Below are 14,753 nucleotides of genomic sequence, written 5' to 3'. Positions count from 1 at the left end.
AATAATTGTAAATTGTAACCACACATTGTTTTATGCATTATGTTCTGTAACTAAGAGGTTTTTATATCGGCCCATGTTGGATAACAGATACCTGATACCAACATGTCTGGGATAGGCCAATATCAGCCTAATATTAAGTATCTTTCAGCCCAGTTTTACATGGAAAGTGGTTTGTTTCCTCCTGCTGGATGTGTATTACTATACTGTATACTGTATCTAATTAAGGTCCCTGAACACTGGACACCATATGCTTGTAAAACTCATTTGCAGAGGTTAGAAGTGAAAATTTGTGAGTTTGCCATTTGCACATAATTGACAGGTTTGGTTGCCAATATTTTTTTTTTTTTTTCGACAAGTCACTGGGTCTAAACTGGAACTCGCAAGTGGCAGTGCAGGAGCATAATGCACCCTGAGACTGTCTTGTTTTTAAACCGAGGGTGTTGTCAGAATTACCTTAACTCTGTTGTTAAAACACTTAAAATGACTCGTGATGATTGTCAAAGAGGGTCACGAAACCAGAAGTTGTAGGATGTTGTTGCACTGTCAACAAAACTCTTTGGAGGAGGTTGGGGTGGATTATTGCATGCGCAAAGTGTGTAATTTTACGACACCAGAGACCACAGATTGCCTCTTTCTCCTACCAACAGTCAACATTGGTTTCCATTAAACCGCAACTATGAGCTCTCCCTTTAACCACCAACCATAGCTGCTGTGTCATACTTGCCACAAGGACGATTTGTTGTTGTCAGGACAGCTGTCATTCCTTATGACCCTGATGGATCATTGGCATGTAGACATGCATGCATGTATTGTGCATGTAAATTTGCTATATTGATATGTTTTTACTTAGTCTGTTGGTAATTAAATGTAGTATTTTTTTTAGTAATTTAGTAATCAGTACACAATAATTATATAGTGTTTGCCTGTTTGTTCTTAAATGGGTATATGTGGGCTTGAACTTCCCTTACCCCTTCTTAATATGCTGTACAATAGCAACAGATTTAGCCTGTGCAACCAACAGTTAATTTCCATGTCATACTGGGAAACAAATAACACTTCTGCCTTTGTACTGCATCCAAATATGATCCGCTCAATTATCCTGACATGTTTAAGACCAAATATAAACAGGCCACAAATATCAGAAGAGGTCACGCTGACACTACAGTAAGTACATTGTTACTCATATTGAAATTGACACTGCAAAGCATGACCACCCATCAAACACTGGTATGAATATTCCTGCCAGCTCTCATTAATGTTTGAGTATTGTAAGCTTTTCAAAAGTGCTTCGGCATTTTTAATTTAATCTCCAATGAAGAATGGTCGACAGTTGTTTTTAAGTCTTACTGGACACAAACGGCATGTTTGGTCTTTTTCCCAGAGAGGCTATTAGCCATAATTTCACTGTCCTCTCTAGGCGTTGTTGACAGTATTCACGTTTGATTAAATCCCTGTGGCATAAGTGACCAGCGACATTGATTTGCTATCCTCCTTGTTGCATTGACTCTCCAAGCCACAAGAGGCTTTTTGAAGGCTGCTGATCCCCAATATATATTTGTAACACATTTGTTTTAATTAAGTGTTCACACAGCATGGAAATTGGATACTTGACTAAATGACTGGAACCAACAGTAATACGACTAATTGCGGTTACTGTTGCAGCCATTGTGCCTCACAGATCAATATTTAGAGTAGCTGGGTATTGAATTCTTAAAAGTTAAAGGAGTGATCAAATAACTTGGTCAAATTTGATGACAGATTGTTTTCTACAGTAATCTGCACGGACATCTGTAAGAACGTTTTTTTTACTATTAGAAAATTTTGAAAACTATAAAAAAAATATATTTTTTAAATTAAAGTCGTGTATCTGTTAATCAAACAGTAAATGTGCCCTTTTATCTTTAAAATATGTATATTTGGTTTGACAAACGCTGCCGTTTTTGGATGTCTTGTAGTTGAGCCAAAGCATATGCACAGTCCAAGGCAGCGTTTTTAAACTACAAAACCGAATGAAATAAAACACTCAAAGGATTAGAACAATTTAGAAAGCAGACCCCCTTCTTTTCCATTGTGCCTCTACCATGCTGCGGCTATTTCTCTATGCCCAGCATGGGCTCCACTTTGTGGCTTTTAATAACCTACCCCTTCAAGCTTCTACCCCCTGAGACACATTTTTCCCTACTTTATTTGTGCCGCTCTGTTTCTACCTACCAGCAGCTGCAACGAGGAGCAAGCAGTGGAGGCAGCAGCAGCAAATTTCTTCCAGTTGCTCAACACGCTAATACTCCCCTTTTCTTTGCAGCTCAAGCATTATATTGCAGTTTCATTGACTGGGAGGTGTTGTGTTGCAGTGGAATCAATAGCTGAGGGGATCCCAGCCCAACGATTAGCTTGTCAGTCAGGCCTCTGTGGTTGAAAGGAGGGGAGGCAGCGTAAATCCCAGAATACCAGGGGCCACCAGCATGGAAAAGCTGGAATGCTGGGAGCCGCCGATTGTGCTGCACCACCTGTTGTAAGAGGCAACATGTGCTGAGTGTATTAACCTTTCTGCTACTGTGGTTTAACCGCTGACTGCTACCACCGGTCCCTCCGTACAGTGCTGAGGACTTTTACCACACGAGTAAGAGATGTTGCTGTTATCTAATCAAATTAGCTAGAGCTGTTTTCATGCCAACGGTGTGCTCTTGTTTGGATGAAGTGAGACATGAACTCCAATAAGATATATTTTCATACACTGACATAATGCATGATTTGGTTACTGACCTCCGTAAGCTGATTTAGCATCTGGAACTGGAGATCAGTGAAATGAGAACGTGAGATCTCCATTACAGCTATTCTCTTGCTGGAGTGTAAAAATTTAGATGTTTAAGTACTTTCCAGTGCACTGTTGACATATGGGAGTCCTCACATCAAACTTTGAAAATCCCTGATGTACAGAAGGTTAGTACTTAGTGAATTAAATCCAGGTTAAGCATTTGTCTAAATGATGCAACACCAGTGCAACACCACTGCTAATGACACCTTTTTTTAATTTTGTCTCCACCCTCAGGATACATTTTAAACATGCCTCCTTTTCTGTGGTTAAATACTGTATCATTATTATTTTTTAGCTTGAAATCTCTTCCCCAGGGTAACATCCCATTGACAGTAGGCAATTGAGACAGAGCAATTGTAAACTGTTTTTGTTAGAGTCGCATTTAGAGAAAATTTAGACAAAGTAAATCTTTGACCTTTTTAGAGTTATTTGGCTCTCGTCCCGAGGTCGCCACATGGTTCACCATCAATAGAAATCTATGTGATATTAACAGAAGGCAACATACTGCTTGTGATGTTCCTTTAGCCATTATTCCCCATATGTTTCCTTGTGACCTTTTCCCGTAGCTCATTTAGAGGATGCGTAAAATCATGTCTTTATCCATTATGTTATCTGTAACCTGGCCATGATGATGAGCAAGGCTATACAGCCATTACTGTCAGAGTTGGATTAGCAAAACGACAACATACAGTATGTACATTGCTGGAAGAACTGTGGTCCATAAATATTGGAAGGTAATTTTATCACCATGTAGTTGAGTGCAGGCTATTATGATTTTGATATTTGTGTGTATCACCAAAAAGATAGTTCCAATGCAAATGAGCTTGTGATCTTTGATCTTAAAACAAGATTTTACAATTAATATCTCACTTTCTTCTGTCGGTCTTCTTTTATGAAGATATTTCTCATGAAAAAAACCCATTTGATTTAATTGTCCAACATCAGTGTGTGGGATGATTTCTTAATAATATTAAGTCTACTATCTGTAAAAACGCTTTATGGATGTTTACTCGTTGTATTCCAAACTCTTTCTCTTGTACACTCTCAACAATTACTCTTGTAATTGGTATTCAGTCGTTGCTTGATTGAAATGTTCATGTAGAGATGCATGCAGACATAATCCACTCTAATAATGCTGTTTTTAAATGGAATTCAAACTAAGGGATGGTATCTCAGGCTCTGAGCTGTTAATACACTGTTAAAAATGTCATATTTCACCTGTGTTGTGCAGTCTGTCAGACTACAGTTTGTAGACAGCGGAAACAGAAAGGCCATTTCTTCCTGTAACCAATGGAGAATCACTAACAAGCCTCCCACTGGGGGGCGTGCTCTCATACCAAGACCGGTGATCACTTGATGCCCCTGTCGTCAGACCGGGCTTAGCCAAAGGCAGCTTAAGTTCGGGGCTCGGAGAGAACTGTCAACCAAGGGTCACACTCGGAGAGAGCCGGGGCATCAAGCTGTAGCACCAGAGGAGGAGTCAAGGGCAGTCATGGACTGTTTGTCTTGAAAGAGGATGGGAGGGGGGTAAGGGTCACTGCAGAAGGATTGAGACCCCATTAGCAGTGTTACACTTACTTCCACTAGCTTAGCTTCTGACTTAAAGAGCAATTTTCTGGGTGAAAATCTTAATCTTACTCATTTTGCCTCTTGGAACTGGAATTTGAAAAATGACTTGAAAAGAAAATATCTGTGTGCCTTTGTTTGTGTACAGGTTACAGCTAAAGAAAAAGAAAAATGTTCTGGACCATCTGGGTCACACCTGGAAAAAAAGCTGCTTTTAAATGCCGGACAGTTATGTAATAAGGAAGTGGGATACCTTGACCCTGCAACAATGCACTGCACAGTAGAAGGTGATAGTGAGATTGGCCATTGGTGAGTCGGTTGTTTTCCTGACACTTTCAGTCTAAATTTAGCTGTTTTTCATCTTGAGCTATGATGGTGTTTTTGCAGACAGAGACTCCATGTCAGGACATTGGGCTCACAGGGAAATGAAAGTACCAGATACTGTGTAGGCGCTGCTTTGTGCAACGATGAGAGGGGAACGTACTGCCAGATTAGGTGCAGCCCTCAATTTAAGCAGATGAGTGATGTTTCTGGCTGGTATTCTTGGCACCAGTTGCATACATTTTCAGTGGCATGTCGTTGTTTGTTTAAATATTTTTTTAAAACAGTTCAACATGATTATGTTACTATGAGTGAAATAGTTCAATGAAAGCAAACTGTTCTAATTCTCAAGTGTAAAATATATCACATTGAACTGTATTTGTGTACTATATATTTGTATTTTTTTAATTAAAGATGTGGCGGGATATGATCCTGTTGCCGACATAATTGGCTCAAAAAAAAATTAAAATATATATATATATGAATATCAGTTATTAAGTATTTTCTTAATTAGAAAAGCAGTGGTCTTAATTTTACCCACAGCACCAAAAGAAGTGGCATCTACATCACAAAAAGTTTGTTTGCCAATTAAATTTAAAGTGTTTGCTACTTTGATTTTGGAAATTCAGAGCACACAAAGAGAATCACAAATTTAGCTTAGATGACAAATATAACCAACTCACTTCAGCCTGATTTTTTTTTTTTTTTTTTTAATAGTTTATAATTATGTCTTGTTTTCTGTTGTGGGTGTGTGTGTTGAGCGTGTGTTCACGTGTGTGTGATAGAGAGAGGGAGAGTGAGACAGAGGCAGATAAAGAGAGTGAAAGTCTTTGTAAAGAATTTGGCAAGCTCAACAAAGTCCCTCAAGAGTCCTTACCAAAGGATCTGGGAGAATGTTCTAGGTTCCAAGGAGAAAGACCCCTCAAGAGTGAAAACACACTAGCGTTAAGTTATTAGCTCCACTTTGAGCTGTGTATGTGAAACAAGCTCTCACAAGAGCTGGTGAGAATCCCTTAACTCACATTACTCCACCCCCTGGCTTTGTCTCTTTTTCAGAATCAGACTAGGAGGGTTATTCTCGCCATGTGGATAGGTCCTCGGGCCCAATTATCTGGCTACAATGCTCAATTAGCCATAATCCCTCTTTTGAGGTGATAGTAAAGGGGTTTTACGTTTTTACTTATAGAATAAGAACCTCCTTAAGTGAGATGAAATACGAAATACATCATTCTTATCTTTGGGAAAAAAAGGAGTTAGGGAATTATTCATTTAGCGAGAGAGAAAGTAGCTTAAATTTGAGTAAATGACAAAAAAATGCATGCTTGAGAAAGATGTTCAACACTGTAACTGCTGCCAAGAAAGTACAATTGGACACAGGCGTGCACACGCAGGAGTAAAACCACAAGCACCGTTAATTGTAAGAGATGGCGCAGCAATTTCAAATACGATGGCATTTTTATTTTGTTTTGTATTTTTTCTAGTATTTTATCCAAAAAGCCCCACACACGATTGGACGGAGACATTCAGGTAAGTGTCACCATGAGGAAGGTCATATTCTGTCACCAGGTACTCAATTAAAAGGAGCATTAACCTTGTTTACAAAATACAAGAGCAATACGGAGTGGGGCAGTAAATTTATTGTCATTAAACAGTAGGAGGCCGCTTTCTCTTGGCCGCTTGCCTATGAGCCACATAAGCTGGGCCGGTTAACACACACACACGCACACTCTTTAAGCCAGCACAAGGGCTACATCTGGGGCACCCCTCCGCCACAGCCAACTAATGACAAATGTTTTTGCTTTACTTTGGCTCGCATCTTAACAAACGAGTTCAAGCATTCTTGAAAAGTAGATTTAGGGGCGGGAGGTGCCAGGAGCAGAGGGAAAATGTCTGCCTCAGCTTTATGATGTGGTAACTAAAGGCGCTGAATAAGGTGACTGCAAAGTAAGCCTCGACATAAAAAAAAAGTGAAACTCTGGCACCCGAAATGTCATTGTGCTGCTGCTTCTTATGAGGCTACCACTCACCCCCGCTCTGTTTGTTTACGTGCCAAAAAGTACACATGATAAAACCTCGTCGCGAGGTGAAGTAAAGCAGTCTTCACTTTATTTTTACGAGTTGCTTTAGTTGGTATTTGGCAGGAGGCTTAACCGGTGTAGGGCTTTAGTGTTACAGAAAGTAGAAGTTGGATTGCACATTGCACATGCATGTGGAAACAGACCAGACTATCAGCACGTTAAGGTGTTTGGCCAAGACCCCCAACTTTCCCCTCTGGATAAACTAAAGATTAAGAGTTTTTGGTCAAAGGCAACGTACAGTTCAATTATACGCTATATAATATCAAACAGTAGAGTGCTGCTCTTCCCCTGCCTCGCCTTTCTGTAACAATACCTGATTCCATGCCAAACTTGATACAAAGTGTTACTCCTTAGCTCTTTCACAGGTTTCTGCCAATCTAGGTATTACAACTGTCTCTGTTATTCTTAGAGGAGTGGCTCTCAGTTAACCTCAAATCAAGGGCTGTAATTTGTGGTTGATGGCACACTTTGAGATCTGTCTGATCTCTGCGCCTCAGGCGTCGAGGCACAGGCCTTGATTAGAGACAGTTACATGTGGGAACTACTGCGCTAACCACAACTCGGAGCGAATGTCAGCCGCACGCATGTCATGTGTCTTTCGCTAAGATATATTGGGGTGAGAGCGGCAGTGGGAGACTGCAGTATCTTTGTAGATTTAACTACAAAGGTAAAAGGGGGCAGTCGCTTCACGATGAGGTGTTTTGACTTTCTCATCAATGTTTTAGATCCTAGAATACATTCTCTGACACAAAGGAGTGGATTTTATCACAAAAGACTCATTGCCTTAAAAGGTTCTCATCTGTTTTGTATTTTCATACCATGTACAGCACGTCTTTGGAAACAGAAATTAATTTGTGAACCGTTTTTAAGTTACATAACTTTATGATGGATGATAAAAATCTTGTTCCATTTGAATTTAGCTTTGGGAAAATAGCATATATCAAACTACAGATCAAATGTCTTTTTAGTGTAACATTACAGCTAATAAAAATGAAAACCTTATTTAATCCAAATTTTCAATTGAAAGGAAAATTAAAGTGTTATTCCTAATTTAGCTTAATTCCCCAAATTGACTTTTTATCAACATCCCAGTTAGCCAAATTGTCCCAATCAGTGTTCGATGACACACATTTTATTTTACTAACGTTGGCGCTCCTCTCTATCTCCCACAAATAAAATACAGACTTGAACAGCTTTATTTTGGGGTTATGGCCACTGCTGCTCGACCACCCACCCCCCACTCCACACTACACAGGAATAGATGTTGAAAGGGCGAAAAGAAAGAGAGAGGCACAAGGAGAATAAAACACTGCCACACCTTTCAGCGCCTGTGCTCTTGAGGAATTTGACGAGTGACAAAAGCTGAACATTTTGAAGCCCCATTTTGCCTAAGTAGCAGTGCATATAGTGAACAACTATTTACGCAGTAGCAGAGCGGTGAAGCTGCCTATGGATTCATTAGCCTCTTTGGGGCCCTCCCCTCTCTTCAGTCCCCACCAACTCTCGCTCCCTCAATGTCTTTCTTCCTCTCTCTCTAACGCCCTCAAACGCCTCACTCTCGCTCTTTCTTTCTTTCTTTCTTTGCTGTCTATAAGAGGTTTTTAAGCCTAGCCAGTGTTTGTAATTAGCTCCCAATGCTGGAATGGAACATGTTGAGGTGGGTGTTAATGGGCTGGCCAGGCCCTTACTCGCACAGCAGGCTGAGAGCAGAAACAGAAACCAGTCTTTGTTCCTTGGATAGGGAGAAGACAAAAAGTGGGCATTAAAAGTGTGTAGAAGGACCTCTGGAAAATATTAACTGGCATTCATATTTTAAAAGAACACTTGGACCGAAGCACAAGGCCGTTATAATGACTGTCACCTCTCCGTGTGTGCTCAGCTGGAAACTCTTTGGCAACTTGCTGTATACAATTTCAGGACTTCAGTTTACCTCTGAAAACATATCCCTTTTTAGATTTTTCCCAAGAGTTTATAAAGGTTTGTTTTGAAAACTGTCATTTAGACTTTCGAGCTCTCTTTCTATACTCTTAGTCCATTTTTACTATTTTTTTGACGTGTATATTCACTCCAGATCATAGTTATCAACATTGGAACAAAGGGACATCATTGTTATAGATGGGACAACTACAAAGTGCTTTACAGTCACTTTCCAAGGAGAACGAGCAAAAAATTGCAGCTTTGAATGTTCAGTCTTGCAGGTCAGAGTTCAAACGCACTGGGAAAGCAGTGGGCGTTATTCTGAAACCTTTCAAGATCTTCTCTTCTCCCCTTTTTTCTGGCATCTTCACATTAAGCTGTGCGGCTGCTGGAGCAATCCATTACTGTGTCAAAGTTCTTGTTCTGCTTTGGCCTGGAAGCATAGTGAAACAGCTTGTTTTCATTTCAGTAGGGGAAAGGCAGGACTCTGTTTCAAGTCCCCTGCCCCTCCAGATGTGCCTTGATCAAGGGAAGTTGACTATGCGCTTTGTGTTCTTTAAGACACTAATGTGATTATGTCACATATTTTCAGCTGATTCCCATTGCTATTAGTCTTGGTGTGGGGTCTGCGCTTCAATGGCCTCTATCAGGATGGGAGTCGGAGGGATTTTTCTTTCAGCAAAGTCTGATTCCTAGCCAACCAGAGAACACTGAGGAGTGTGTGTTTGTTTGTGTGTGTGTGCATGTGTCTGTCTGTGTGTGTGTGTGTGTGAGACTAATAAATCTCCCTGTCTGTTCAGTATTGTGTATGATATTTAAGCTTTTCAAATCCAGTCTAAATAATTCACTTGTGTTTTGGAGCTTTGGCAAAACTCAAACAGTAAATTACAAGTTGCTCCTCCTCTCTTGTGGTTTGCAAAAGTGTGTTTGTTGCTTTGTGATACACAGTGTTTGCCTCGAGTGCACAGCGTGACCTCATGATATGTTGTTTGTATCTTTTACCTTTAGCCTACATAAGCATACAGCTACAGTATGTCTCCTTCTCTCAAGCGCTTAGGTTTCTTAAGTAAGAAAAATGTCTGATTTTTTTTAAATGTAAATAGTAGCCAGCTTGCCCCCCCCCTCTTACAGCAGCATTTATGATATCCAAATAATTTAATTAAATCAGCCAATTTCAGTGGATTAAGTGGGTTTGCGTAGAGTTGCATAAATTTGCACATTTACAGTGATGGGAGAGAGTTCAGTACAAAGGAAGATATCATAAAAGCTGTGCCATCCAATTTTATATGACCCTGCTCTGCTGAATGACAGGTGACTGATGAAGCATTCCTCATTGCCATGATCGAAAATAGCCACAGCCAACCCTAGCCACTGCAAGATTCTACCTACTCCCTACAACGCCAGGTTTATTGGATGGAACAACAACATACAGACACCTCTGCTCATCTTGGAAACGTTTTTAACACATTAACAGACTTCACTTCAGCTCCAATTTCGTGGCAAAAGACAGAAGAGACTCTCTTCTGTTGAATAAGGATTGACGGCATTAACAGATAATCTTAATTATACTGGAGTCACAAAGCTACAATTAAACGTTTTAAAGATGTCACAAACAATCAAGCAGAAGTCAACTATATTTGTGCTGGGCTGCCAGTTTGAGAGCATGGATGTTACTTGGATGAACCAGGACAGCACCACTGTGCACACAACCCGTTCTCACTGCTTTGTCACGCCCCTCAGTAGCTCATACAGTCGCACAAGGCACCATTTAAGCTAATAAAGGAATTTCTGATTTCTAACTGTCTGTTGGTTGCGAAATTTATGAAATGGTCACAGTTCGGTTAGGTTTATGCACCAAAACTACTCAGGTTTAGGAAAAGAACACTGAGTTCTGGTTTCACACAGGAACCAAACACCTGTCTCTTGGGTGAAATCCACCCCGACCTCCTCACTGACTCTGTCACACCTTGTATTACTTTGGTTTAATACTGTAGTAAATGGAAAGCTAGAGCTGTCGATCTGAGCATCTAGAAAGACACAAAAGGGTACCTTGTGCGTCTGTATGAGACACGTTGGTATTTCCTACACTACATGGCTCATCGGAGAGAAAGGGCTACGTCTGCACTGTCCACTGCCAACCTGTCCAGCCATTAGAAAGACTGTGAAGAGGTTCAATCAAAAAGTACCTTTCAAAAATAACAGCTAGTATATACTGAATAAAGAGTGTTGCTCTTGGTTCTGCTTCTTGTGACGTGTCCAAATGCTGCTAAGTAGCAGACATGATGACAACGGGAGAAAGCAACATAACATTTCATTTAGCAGGCTCTCCTCAAACGTATCCGCTCACTGCATGGCAGGATGACTGCATATTATAGAGAGTGGCAGCATAGCTAAATGGCGCACTCTCACCCGCTGCTAGATTAGAGGCCAGCTGGGAAGACAGCTTCATCATCTGCGAATCCAAATGGTGGACCCCACTTTCCCTTAAGCTGCCAGTCTGGGTAAAAACAGGATTATGCCTCCTGCTCACCGACTGGGCCTAGATTTGGTCCCTGATGGCTGCCAAACTATTTTGTGACAGACCACTGTCATCAGCAACTCCACTCTCCAGACCCAAAATTGGGAACGGGGCCTTTAACCATGAGTCGGGCTTATCATGTTGGGCTTATCATGGGTACGAGGATGAAACACAGAAAGAACTCTTGACGTCAGCCTAGTCATTCTTCCCTCTCTGGCTACTAGAGACACAGGGAGGGGGCTGGAGATTGCTCAACCCTCGCATCATCTTTGCAAACGAGCAGCATGGAATAGCTCCATCCTCCAGACGAGCAGCTTCAGAGTGCAATGCAAGGAAAGGTGTGGTTTGGGACTGCTACAGCCACTCTTGGCTGTGTTTTTATCACAGTAAAGCTCCACGGACAGCATCATGCTCAACAATGAGGCGCTGCCATGGAGAGTTCACTGTCGCAAACCAAAACGAGGCAGGGATAGAACAATTTTGAGCAGTCTCTCGACTGAGCCATCATTTGCTTGTCACTGTTGCCGGCAGGGTTGAATGGGCTGAACTTAATTGGCTTAGCCGACACATAGAAATTATCAGTGTCTAAAAACATTAAACTGAGAGGCAAAGCTCGTAGATCTCTGCTACAGGATACGGCCTGTGTGGCATTAAGCATTAAGACACGTAGATGCACAGGCTGAAAGTTTCTTGCTCAGACAAATTATTATGTGTAAAGTAGATTTACTTCTGTTTTTTTCTACCCAAGGAGACCTGTCTTAAAGTGAGATGAACAAAAGAAATCTGGCTTTAACAATCACTGTTTCAGTAAAGGTTTGACCTTTTTAATAAAGGTCATTGGTCTTTTTTTACACTAATGCAAGGAAATAATTTATGAGATACAGTACAATTCAACATATTTTCAAACCTCCAAATATTGCCTCGATGTGAATGAATGACTCTTTTAAGCTTAAGTGTCATGGTAACTGTAGGTTCAAGGCCCAGACAGCAACAAGAGAAATTTCATTAGAAGATAATCTAAGACGTTCTGTCTTGGATAGACTGTCTCTTTTCACAAACACAGACCTCGTGTGACCCCGACAAGCTGACTTTGTGCACTGCATCTCAATCAACGGAGTGTGAAGATGGCTTAGGATGTCAATCAAAAACTCAAGGATTTTATCAGATGGAGGGTGACAATATTGCAGATAATGAATAGGATGGCGGCGTATTTCAACCTAAGAAACAGCACCTTTAATTGTTCATTAGTGTGTGTGCATGTGTGTGTGTGAGAGAGAGAGCGAGAGAGAGTTAAGGGTGTGGATTCCCCCTCAAATGAAGTTAAGTTTGTAATTTTTATAAAAGACATTTGTGGAAAATAAAGAGGGTAAAAACATTGCAGATTAACCCCTGTGTCAGAGATGGTTGTAAAGGTTTTCTCTCTTTCTTTACTGAAGAAGAATAGGTTCATCATGAAGTCTCCACCTGTTCGCAAGTGGTATTATTGTTGATGCTGCTGTCACAAAGACAACCGGATTGCTTTGTGTTTTTACTACCAGCGACAGAGGACAAAACTTGAGTTTATTAATTCATTTAATTTATAGTGTTGGGTGGTTTTTAATTGTGAAGATAGTTGTTTTTTTTTTTTAAAAGATTCGTTCTCTGAGACAGAAGTTTTGTTCATTTTTGAAACCTTGACTAGACCTTCAGTCAGCTTTCATTTTTCCAAGATTTCATGCCTGGTGGCAGACCATAAAATGAAAGCAAGGTTTATCAGGAACCAATCCAAACCCTGATGGTGTCATTATTTTACAGCCATTACATTGTGCAATCAACATTTACTTCATAACAATGGGTTAAATAAAAAATTTAAAAATAATTGTCAGTTTAAATAGAAATTGTAATCACACGCTCTTCTTTGGTTCATATAAAACATTTCAGTGTCAACATTTCTAATACCAATCACAAGATTAGATTTTTTTTCCCGTTTTTAATAGGAAGAGTCTCATTATCTAAATTATATACATAATCCCTTGATTAATCTATTTTTTAGTTCAGCTGGCGTGTACACACAGTGTAACTTTAGCATACAATGTGTACAGTATTTACTGTAAATGGTGAGTTGCTATTGTTTTAGTGATAATGAAAGAAAAATCACAGTTTTTTAGGGTTTCTTGGGGCTAAAAAGAAAGCTAATCTACCATATTTGCTTTTTATTAACAGACTCAAAACAACTACAGAATAACAGCTGGGAAAAGATGAAAGTAAAATAACAATATTCTGGCATTTCTGGCTCACTGAAAATGTTGCACATGGGAGGGAACCAGAGCTCAAGGAAATAAACCAACATGGACAGAGAACATGCAAACTAGACAGAAAAGACCAAGGCCAAGACTGAAACCAAGGACTCTGCAGCTGTGAGCTGTCAATGCTAATTCCTTGACCATGTTAAGCAGAAATACCTTAAAGATAGACCTGAAAAACACAAATATTGTATCTCCAAAGTTTAGAACAATTTTAAGGATGTCTCTTACCATGAAAACCATTGTAGATTGTAGATACAGTGGGTAGCAGTGGTCCTGTAAGATACAAATCTAGCCTCACATCTGTTTGTAATTGTTCCAAAGAGGTCAAGTGATTAGTAACTCAGCTAAAGAGTGTTCTTGAAACATCATTACATATAACATGATAAATACAGCCACGTGAACAAAACCCATACCCGTTCACATGAAGAGACGTGCACTTACGGTGGGATTTCTGACGTTTGCATTGCCACAAACTGGATAATCCGGCTGTCAACAGTTTGTTAAACGCAAGAGCCACTTTCTGGGTTCATCACTGTTTGCAGCAGATTAGTAGAGGGCAGTGGATCTCATATGGCCTGGTCAGAGGCCATCATTGAAGGGCTTAAGGGATTAATGTTGTCTCGCGCTCTCACTCTGTCTCTCCAATATTCAATCAAACTCTGTGCTCTGTGAGAGCACATCCAGCACAATTTGTACAAACATGTCGTATCACTGTAGTTTAACAATACACATCCATTTGCTGAGCTCCATACAAGAACATATTATGCACTTCTGCCAGATGGTTTGTTTAAGGATTTCTCTCACTCCTGTTTAGCACCCAGACATACCAGTATTACAGCATAGTGTGTTGCAATGAAGTGTAAAGCTATCTATGGCAACTGAGTCATGATGTAGTAGTGTCCATGGGCTCGAGGAGAATGGGTCAAAGGCTAAATCCCTGCTTAAAGACACTGTAGTGAGCCTTTTCTATCAACAGACAGGCCATTTCAGTATGTGTTGGATAAGATGTAATTTCCCCATCTGCTTTATGGCTATTTCTGATCCCTGGGCTCTTGTCAGCAAACTCCTCAGGACAGATATCATCAGTAATATAAGGAGGACTCTGGCAATACTTTAGGGCCTTAAAAGGCCCTTCACTTCCCTCAGTCATGTGGATGGCTTAAGGAGTTTGAGTGCGCAGGTCACAAGTAAACGTTTCACAAACACTATCAAATAGCACAGATTTAAGTGGCTTAGGACAGCTTCCTCACCGA

Source organism: Pagrus major, chromosome 8 (assembly GCF_040436345.1).
Source record: "Pagrus major chromosome 8, Pma_NU_1.0".
Lineage (NCBI taxonomy): Eukaryota > Metazoa > Chordata > Actinopteri > Spariformes > Sparidae > Pagrus > Pagrus major.
Note: the sequence above shows the minus strand (reverse complement) of the source record.